The sequence below is a fragment of the Eublepharis macularius genome, chromosome 5 (genome assembly GCF_028583425.1).
Source record: "Eublepharis macularius isolate TG4126 chromosome 5, MPM_Emac_v1.0, whole genome shotgun sequence".
NCBI classification, from domain to species: Eukaryota; Metazoa; Chordata; class Lepidosauria; order Squamata; family Eublepharidae; genus Eublepharis; species Eublepharis macularius.
In genome coordinates this window covers 132341830-132351936 of record NC_072794.1, presented here as the reverse complement: position 1 = coordinate 132351936, position 10107 = coordinate 132341830, and positions in this window count along the sequence as shown.

The window sequence follows — 10107 nt, the reverse complement described above, 5'->3', positions numbered from 1 at the left end:
TTATTCTACAACATGTTGAAAAGTATGTAGTTCCCACAGTCCATTACTTCAGTTCTTGCTCAGTCATGCCAAATGGTCCATGCTGTTGGAAGAGAGACTGACTGTGTGGTTTGTGCAGGCTTGTTTCTGAGGAGGGCATGCATGTCTTTTCCAGGGTTTCCATTTGTACTGCAGTCTATTAGATGGGACAGGTCACTGCTTGCCACAAGGGGGTGGCTTATAATCTCTCTGTGGGCATATCCAGTCAAATGGGGGAAGTCAGTAGCATCTGCCCACACAGTGGGGCAAATTTTAGCATGCCTCACAACTGGTCAGAAATGTGAATAGGGGGCCTTGATTAAATGTACTTCACAACCAATGCCGGCCTTCGGTATTTGTGCTTGAATGAAAAGAGAAAATCAAACACATACACTGCTTGGACTAGAGCTCATTTCCCCCCTAATGGTGCACAGTGATGGGAGATTGTTAAAAACATGCCCCCCCCCACACACACATACACCATAATCTGTTACCTAGGGGTGCTACTGTGAAATGTTGCTTCATGGTGAGGCCAGCCCTGCTCACCCTAGCAGGACACGTGAACTTACAGCCAACCCCCACATCGACTCTATTTTAAAGGAAGACCCAAAGCCCAAGTGCATTTTAAAGCAAAGGATGGTTGGGATGCCATTGTAACTCAAATTTTCTTCATGGCCATTTAAAAAAATATTTAAAACAACCCTTCTATTTTTCATGCATGCACACCAACAGGGGGAGTAGGGTTGGAAGATGGTTTAAACTGAACATGTGAATTTAGCCTGAACAAGCCCCAGCTGCTATACATGAGGCAAAAACCTGCGTTTGGGAGAAGTTTGTTTATTGCTATCTGGCCACCAGAGGGCGATATATAATTACAGCTCTCATTCCACGTTTTTCCAGGCCAGGCATAATAAACCCAACAAAACCATCATAATAATGGGCACCATTTGTAAACGTATTTTTCTAATTCCTGGTGTACCCTAGCTGGACACGAGGCATCGTCGCATCTAGGTTGTCAGATCCAGCAAGATAGGGGGAAGTGTAAGAACGATACTGGAATGAAAGAACAACTTGTGTATGGTGTGAGGTCTACCAGGCTGGTGTAGTGCATCCTGAAGATTGGAGTACAATGTAATGTGTGGCAGCATATGCAGTTCCTTGTTTAGGGTGAAACAATCTTCCTCACAAGCTGATGTGAATGCCTCTGAAATGCACAGGGAGACGATTTGTGATACGATGCACACAATTATAACCTGCTTGTGGAAACCATTCAGATAATCTCTTTGCCATGAGCATCTAATAGCAAGTGCCACAGACAAGGTATCTATGAGCAATGACACAAAGCCTGAGTTTTCTGTCCCATTTGCCCAGTTACTTGGTATGTTCTTTGTGTCAATTTGCTATCCCTACATATAAAAAGTTCAAGCTTCAGGACTTACCCTTTTAAGTATACAGTTTTCTTTTATTTAGCTCCTCGGCTTAAGGTTATATTAAAGCCACATTCCTAGTGCCATGTTTTCTAGAGACTGATACATTCTCAGGGTTCAGAATTCAAAGACAAGGTCTTTAAACAAAAACATAGCCTTTATTTTATTATTTTAAGTATTTCTATGCCACCTCTTCAGTTTTCTGCTCAAGATGGCTTACAATTAAAAACTACAATATAAAACACAAGGCATTTAAAAACCCTAGCCAGCAAAAATGCAAGCCCTTAAGCAGTATAAAAACTATCCTTAAACAGAGCAGACCATTAAAAAGCTGATAAGATAATGTCCTAATTAAGAGCCTGGCTAAAAAGATGTGTTTTAACCTGGTGCCTAAAAGAAAGTAAAGTAAGTGCCAGGCTAGCCTCAAGGGGGAGGGCATTCCAAAGGCAAGGTGCCAATATACAAAAAAAAAAACCCTCACAATGTGGGGGCACAGCAAGCAAGGCTTGAGAGGCAGATTTTAACTGGCAGATTGGATAGTATGGGAGGAGATGATCCTTCTCTTGAAGTTATGAAGATAAAAGTCAGAGGGACACTGAGTTCAGACCAATTGGGAGGTGCGCTCTTGCACACACTTAGTTTAAATATGCAAAGCTGCGCCAGCCATTTGCTACTCGAAGCTACTTCAGCACATGATTCAAAGGTAGCAGATGTGGATCTCTGGGTGGGGTTGATGGGACACAACAGTGGGTCCGTGCTCTGGCACTGATACAGGTGCATAAACTGAGAAGTGCATCTGGTATCTTCTGCAGTGTGACATAGGATCTGAAAGCCTCTTCACACAGAGTACATCATCCCAGGGTTGCTAGGAAATCTACATGTATCCCAGGGAACGTGGGTTTCCCCAAACAAGGACTGTAGTGTTTTACTCCCCTTATGAGACCTGCATCATGCTGCCATCCCAACTTTCTTAGATTTTTGCTGCCACCACCAAAGAATCTTGCCTTAGTTCTCTCTGTTTGACCAACAGTATAGGTAGGCTTAGTTATATTTGATAGAAGGACAGAACAGTCAGTGTGTGGGGGTGGCTGCGAAGTAAAAAGGTATCCTCTATTCTAGATAAAACAGATGTTTTACTTAAACAGAAATATAATTTATTTAGAAGTACATAAGCATAATGGTTCCAAGATAGTTACAAAAGCATAATGGTTTCAATAAGACTACTAGTTTCTAAGCAGGGTTGCCACTCTCCTGCTGGAGGTAGGAAATCCCTTGTTCCCAGGTGCTGCCTCCCCAGCACCTCTCACCTGACCAGCAGGAGAAGGAAAGGTGTGCTGGATGGAGCATGTGATGAAATTACGTGTGCAATCCACAGCCTCCTCAATTACACTGCTTCTGGTTTAAACCAGAAGCTACGGATTCTCAGCAGGATCAATTCTTTAGAAATCAGCCCAAAACATAGTGACAGAAGAGAAGCTGCATCCCCCTTCTTGTCAGATCCCCTCCTGCCCACCCCTCTGGATTTACAGATACAAGAACCTGGCAACCCTTTCTAGTTACAAGATAAGTCCATGTTTACTTTGTATTTTCTAAACAGACCTAGTCACACACACTAAGAAGCAGAGTTGCCAGGTAGCCCAGTGGTTGCTACCAGGCCTGTCTCTGATTCCCCCTCAAAGGCCATAACCGCCCTAAAAAGGACCCCTGCCCCTCCCCTTACTGACAGAAACTAAGGCTTCAATTGGCAATACTGTTGTGGTTGCCTTGCAACAGCTGATGAGAGCATTTCTTAAAACTACAGGCACTGCTTCTATTATTGTGGGTGATTTCAGATTTTTCAGGTGTGTAGAAAGATCTGTCTTGCCTGTTCAGGGCTCCAGTCTCCAGATTTAAGTAGCTACAGATTAATACACACTGAGATTAGATATATTGATTGATGGACTAAATCCTATCCTAGATTCCAGGGCATCAGCACTAAACTACATTAGAATTCCTATAGTCACACATAAAAGAAGTGGATAAATTGAAAAACAGAGGAACTTCACAGCTGAGGCAGGCATACCTGGAATTGTTGTGCCCTAGGGAGTTGCCTTGGTGGTCTCTGTGGAGGGTCTAGGATTGCAAGAAAGTGATTCTCCAAATGACTCTGAAAATTCACAGGCAGATACAGCTGTCTGGATGGAAAGTGGCTCTATGTGCTGAATGCACCCAATAAAAGGATACCTTGAGAAGCCATATAAAGAACATCACCTATTCCCTGGAGTGTATCATACAGCAGGTGTACAGTCTGGCAGTCACAGAGGTCAGGATTGCAAACAACCACTTTGAGGAAGCGTCAAAGCAGACTGAAATACGTAAGAGGGTCCAGGTAGAAGGGGAGGGGTTGTGAGGTTTTACCCTCCCCACAAAAATGAGGCTGGCAGTCAATTAGTAGCATGTGGAGAAGCACCTCCCCCATCAGTTCATTCAGACTGCTGCATACACAGCAGGAGGGAGCAATTGTAAAAGCTACGGCTCTGCAGGGATTCCAGCCCCACCCCCCTTTCCATTTCTCCTCCACTCCTGTTTCCATAGAAGCCTCAAAATCTGTTTCCATGGAAATGATAGTGATTGTTTTGAGTTCAGCACAATGAAAATAAATGTGGGTACCTGCCAGAGCTGCAGAGGCTCTGGATAGTAAGCAGCAGCAGAGGAGAAATCATCAAAAGAGGGGCTCCAGATCAGCTGGTGTGAGGATCTGGAGCTCACATAGAGAACAAGAGCAAGGCCAAGGGAGTTTTTCTGTACACCACCACCCCTGCTGTCCTCTAATTTGTCCAGGGCATCCAGAGGGTCAGTGTGGTTTTAAATACCATGTGCTAAGAATAAAGGCAATTGTCTTTATTCGAATACACGAATCATCCTGCATGGAATGGTTATACACGAATCATCCTGCGTGGAATGGTTGGTTTTCCTCATTTGCCCTTTAATGTGACGGCATCCTGACCTTGCTTATGGCAAATGAGTTGTCTGACTCTATCACCTTGGTCAGAAGCTGAAACTTCCTAGGCCGTCACCTTGATTGCTTCCACATGCTTCAATTTTTTTCAGGTTTTCCCTGTCCCAAAGCTGCGTCTTCCCAATCCTTTTTGAGAACTCACCTTCCACATGCGTCGTCCTCATGCGTGTTTTGTGGGTGTTTGTCGCAGGAAAAAAAAGGTCCCAAAACAGAAAACGCGTTCATCTGTGCCTCATCACAAATGATATTGGTGCATTCCTGCCCAACTTTCCTTTCTTTTGAACGCATGCGGGATTGCACGATACCATTGTCCTGTCTTTCAGCTTCTCTAGAAACTGGGCATGCATAGTATTCCTTCTCTACTGTTGATTTCCTGCTCAAAAGTTTTAGATGCAAAAGTGTTTAATAAATACGCGAACCATAGAGTAGCGCGATCATGCGATTCCGTATCCTACTATATAAAAGGGAAACCGTGTTCTCCATCACTCACACCTTATCCCCACGAAGGCACAGTACACAGGGATAAGAAGTGAGTTGTGGTGGTGAGGCCCTCCCAACGTCCCACTGCTGCAGGGCCTTGGGAGGGCCACACACAAGCCAAACGGTGGCTGAGAGGTCAAAGGAGAAGGGAGCCCCCCTCCGCTCTTGTCCCCAATCCCCCCCTTGACCGATGCTGCAGGGAGAGGCGGGGGTGGAGCGCTGCTAGAGCCGATTGTATTTCCCCAAACAACAAGCTTTATTGATAGTTTGAAATAAAATCAGAAATGGCATTCCATTCTCAGTGTTGATCCTAGACTGATACTTTGATTGCTGAGTGATCCAATGTAGCAAGCACTGCAGTATGATTCCCTTTGTATACATAGATATCGTGATAGCGCAAGGACCATTAAAAAAATTTCTAAAGGGGGAGAATTATACATCATGCATGCAAGCCAGGCACATGTGTGAGAAGGGTAATGATGAGAGGAGGGGTTGGAGATTTGTGGGAGGGCACAAAAAAGCCTCCACATGCATAGATACAGTAATAATCGCGCAGAAAAAGCAGCATCAAAAATGAATAAAACAGATCTCAGTGAATAAAAATGAATAAAACAGATCTCAGTGAATAAAAATGAATAAAACAGATCTCACAAAGAATGCTCCAGGATCATCATGACCTGCTTGCGCATGGGAAACAATGACGTGTACAATGAGTGAGATAACCCGCCAAAGACAACCAGGGCAAGTGTCATTGTCCTCACATGTACTGATGTGGTTTCTACAAGCCCAGAAACAAGAACAAAAACCATTTCACATCTTTTTATTAGATCAACCAAATTAGTACAGAACTCAGAGCTGATAGACCTCACCAAGGAGTCTATTTTGCATGTGCTATCCACACACAAGGAGCCTGCCAGAGATAAGGATCTCATTGTAGCTACTGCAGTATAGGGGAAGGGATTATTCTCATGGAGGGCAGGGGGTGGAAAGCAAAACGGGGGCGGGGAATCTCATCTCCATGGGTTTGAGAAGGATGAGGTGTGGGCAGGATAGGAAGGGCGCCAGCCTTTTCTGCAAACACACACACACACACACACACTTCTCATCTGATATAATGCTTGCAAGATGTCTTTCTCTACAGGAATCAGTGCACTCCTACAGAAGATAAGTGTTCCAGTGTTAAAGGATAAGGGACTAAAGCATAAGTGTTCCAGTGCTAAAGCATAAATTGATTTCATGTAGCAGCATGTGTTATTTGGTACATGGTGTGCACTTCCTTTCAATTAGGCTCCATCACAAAGGATTTCAACATTAGCAATGAGTGCAAAATTAAAACTTAAGACTAGGATAATGTTTAAAAAACTAAAATTGCCACAGCAACACAGAACCTTGCATGTAGCACTAGCTAAGTGGCCCATGTGCTCCAAGCGCCCTTTTAGACAGTGGTCCTCCTGTGGTTAGTCCATCTAGCAGATACAAGGTATATGGTTCCTCTCTGCACCTTACCCAGTACATTGGTTGGGTCTGAGTCCTTATCTTGTGTCAGATATAACACCACTACACGTGAAGCAAACAGTTCACAGGAATCTCACTGCTATCAGCAGGATCATGATGCCTCACTCTGTTGTAACCCAGCATGGCAGGATCTTGAGAGAGGCCGGGATGTTGACAACGTGAAGAGGAGGCAGAAAAAAATGATGGACCCAAACCTGATGGGAAAACTTAGCTGCCGTGCTCACGGCTTGCAGAGAACTGGTGTCGATTGCCTTCTACAAGCACAATACCAGTTTCCAGGGCAATCAGCCCTGTTTTGTGCGCAGTGCATGCTTTGCTATTGAGTCTTTCGTTGTGTTGCTCTATCCTTGCATTCTCTGCACTGTGCAGGCTACATGGTGGACAACTGACAGCACTGAATGGGTTGAGGAAAGAAGACAGATGCCGATGAGTTTGGCAAAATGGGAGGTAGCAGGTGTCAGTTGCAATTTGGAGAGAGGGTCTTGTGCTGTCTAGCATGCATAGCTGCATACAATGGGATCAAACAGTAGTAGTGTTTGAAATACATTCTTCCTTACAGCTAGTGATTCTGCAAGTACAACCATGTATTATGTGCAGTGCAAATAGTTTGGGCTGTGCCTTAAAGGAAGAAGTGGCCAGAGCTCCTGTGAATCAAGGCTCCTGCAGCGCATAATTCATTGCATGACATTCTCCACTGCAAGTCTACACAAGCATAGTTGCTCTTGCCTTTGCCTTCTACTGCCATTGCCTTGTACGTTAAATGCTTATCTCTCAGCAGTTGCTTTTCAGGATATATTTGTACCAGCTCTCTTTCACATGATTTGGACATGAAGCTGGTGCAGTTCGTAAGAGATTCCATATTCTATACAGCTTCCTTCTTTTTTTTTGTCACATGAAAGGATCTGAAGGAGAAGGAACTTCCCTTAGTGAGCACATTTCAGCATATGTTCTGCATTCAGGCCACTGTCCTGCTGGCTCCTCCTCTCCTTATACAAAGATCTTTTGTTTTAAACCTGCCCATGCAACTCCTATGGAACAATCTCTATCAATAGACAAATTGTTCCTGTTTATACTCTCTCATCAGAGAAAGTTCTCTGAGTATAGATGCAGGGGAGCGGGGGAGAATATACTTGAATTCCACAAATCATCAGACAATGGAAAAAACAGGACAGAGCAGGGATGCAATTTCTTTCCTTGCAACCAGTTTCTAAGGGCAAGTGAACACAACCGTGTTTTGCCACTCCCCTAACCACCACCACCACCACCACTCATCATCATAAAAGTATAATTAAAAAACAGTAAGAGTTCAAGTGGATCAGGCTTGAAGTCCAGTATCTTGTTTCCAGTAATAGATAGCTGCCTTCAAGAAGCCCTGCAACATGGCATGAAGACAATTCTCTGCCATAGTTTGTTCCCAGTTTCTTGTTTCATGTAATATTGCAAGAGGGGAAAGCAGCATTCCAATGCATGTGCATCTTTCACAACCAACAGATCCGTGCATGTATTAGAACCATGACAAGCTTTAGCTTTGTTTTCACAGGTTAAGTTGAATCCTGGTTTGTGCTCGAATACAGTGTTCACGTTACCACTCTGCACAAGTGATTAAAACCATGGCAGTTGGCCTATCACATAAGAAAATGTTACGTAAAGCAACTCTAAGAGAATGGAAATTCACCATTGCATTCAACTGGGCAAGACTACCCTTGCTATTCCTTCCACTGCGGTGGTTAATCTTCCTCAGTACCACCCCAGTCACAAGGATGCCAAATTATGGCTGCCTCCACACATTGTTGGAATTGCACTATAACTGCACTTAGAGCAATCATTAACCTCCTGGACGGTCTTGTCCACACAAGAAAATCCAGGTGTGAATGATCGCTCTGGAGCACAACATCAAATGACACAAGGATGCAGCCTACATATTTTACAGATCCTTTTCAGAATGAAAGCAAGGAAGCTTCTTCCGAGCAAAGCATTCAGCTGCAGAATATGAAGAGCCCTGAACTTTGACATATACTTCTTATTTCCATTATCTCCAAGTGCTAAAATGAGACAAAACAAACATTTTAAGGATTGCATGGAAGAGGGCTGCTGTGGATAGATAAAAGCCAAGCCTTAGAAAAGATGACACAACTACACACTTGGCATAGAGCTTTTTTGACACTTGCAAAACCCAGTAGGGTCCTGGCATAGACCTGTAAGCGTATGGACCTGGCCTGCTTCTTGATGCATTTCTACATACCTCTTCGCTGCTGGCAATGCCAATCCTTTCTTCCCCACCCTCTTAAATTCTGCAACTGAAACCTCTACCAAGAAGAGTCTGTCCTTTAAATCTACAACTGTCACCAAGAACCAGGAGTGAAGCATTCAGGTTTGGTGGCCTCAGGTTTAACCAGAAAGGATTCCGTTGCCACTGGAGAAATATAATGGGATTAGTTTCCATGTCCATTTCAAAAAATTCATTACACTTTCATGAGGGGGGGGAGGGGTCAGGAAACAGCTAGTTTGAAGCACATTTTCCCAGTGTGTTGTTAAATCACTTTTGAATAGTAACCTATCAGCATTAAGAGATGCTACTAGGGGATGGGCTTGCCCAGTTGCTATCACTTTTCCTACTAGGATTTTGTTTTTAAAGAAAGATTGGCTGAGTGCATCTATTTACTTGAATGGGCTTAACCAGAGAAAAGCTTGAATCTAGATCCAATCTAATCAATCAAAAGTCAAGGTCCTTATCACACTCGCAGTACTCGTAACAAGGGAAACAATCTCACTGTGCTAGCTTTCTTCTAATGCAGGCCTGGTCGAATCATGGTGTAAGATATCAAGAGTGCTGAGGGGGTGGAACCACTTCAGCCAGCAAGACAGGGATTACTTTTTTTTGTAAAAGTCCCCCTGCATAAATAAGTGTGTAGTCTAATGCACGCATACCTGTAAGTGAGCACTGTGTCCCCTTATGTTCACAGCAGACATGCACAGGATTGTACCGTAATTCTCTTTAAGTGAAAACTGGCACAGCATATAAAGACCTAGGCTAAAACTTCCCTCCCTGATAAAATAGTAATAAAACGTGTTCTTTTGCAGGGATCTTTTAAACAGAAGATTCAACTGACCCTCTCCCCTTACCATAGTCAAAAGTGGTACAGCCGTTTCTACCACCCAAGAATTTTACCATCTCATTCTGTGCTTCTGTACCCTGCTTTTCTCCCCCAAAGTAACCAGAAATAGTTTACAATAGTAAAAAATACATAAATGAAACAACAAACGCAAAGTAACGAACTGTGCCTTGGGATGGAGCCATAGGTTAGCAATAGGTTCATACAAAGGCATATGCTGTGAGCCACATGGTAAGAGCCAAAGGAACAAGAGCCCTCTGGCTGTTTCCCTTCCATTTGCACTTCTAGCTACGCCTGAGCTTTTATGTGCAATGGAAAGTGGGAAACAAACACTCAGTACGAGGTTGAAACTGGCAGACGTTCCTCCCCATCTTCCCCTCCCGGCAGGTATAGCCCAGACCTCAGTCTATCCAAGAGATACCAGCAATGCTGAAGAGAAGCACAGAGGTGACATTCATAATGCACTTACAACTCTTTGATATCTTACAGTAGCCAGCAGCTCATTCCACCTTCTCTGAAGGATTCATCTATTCATACAAACCAGAAATGTCTTAGC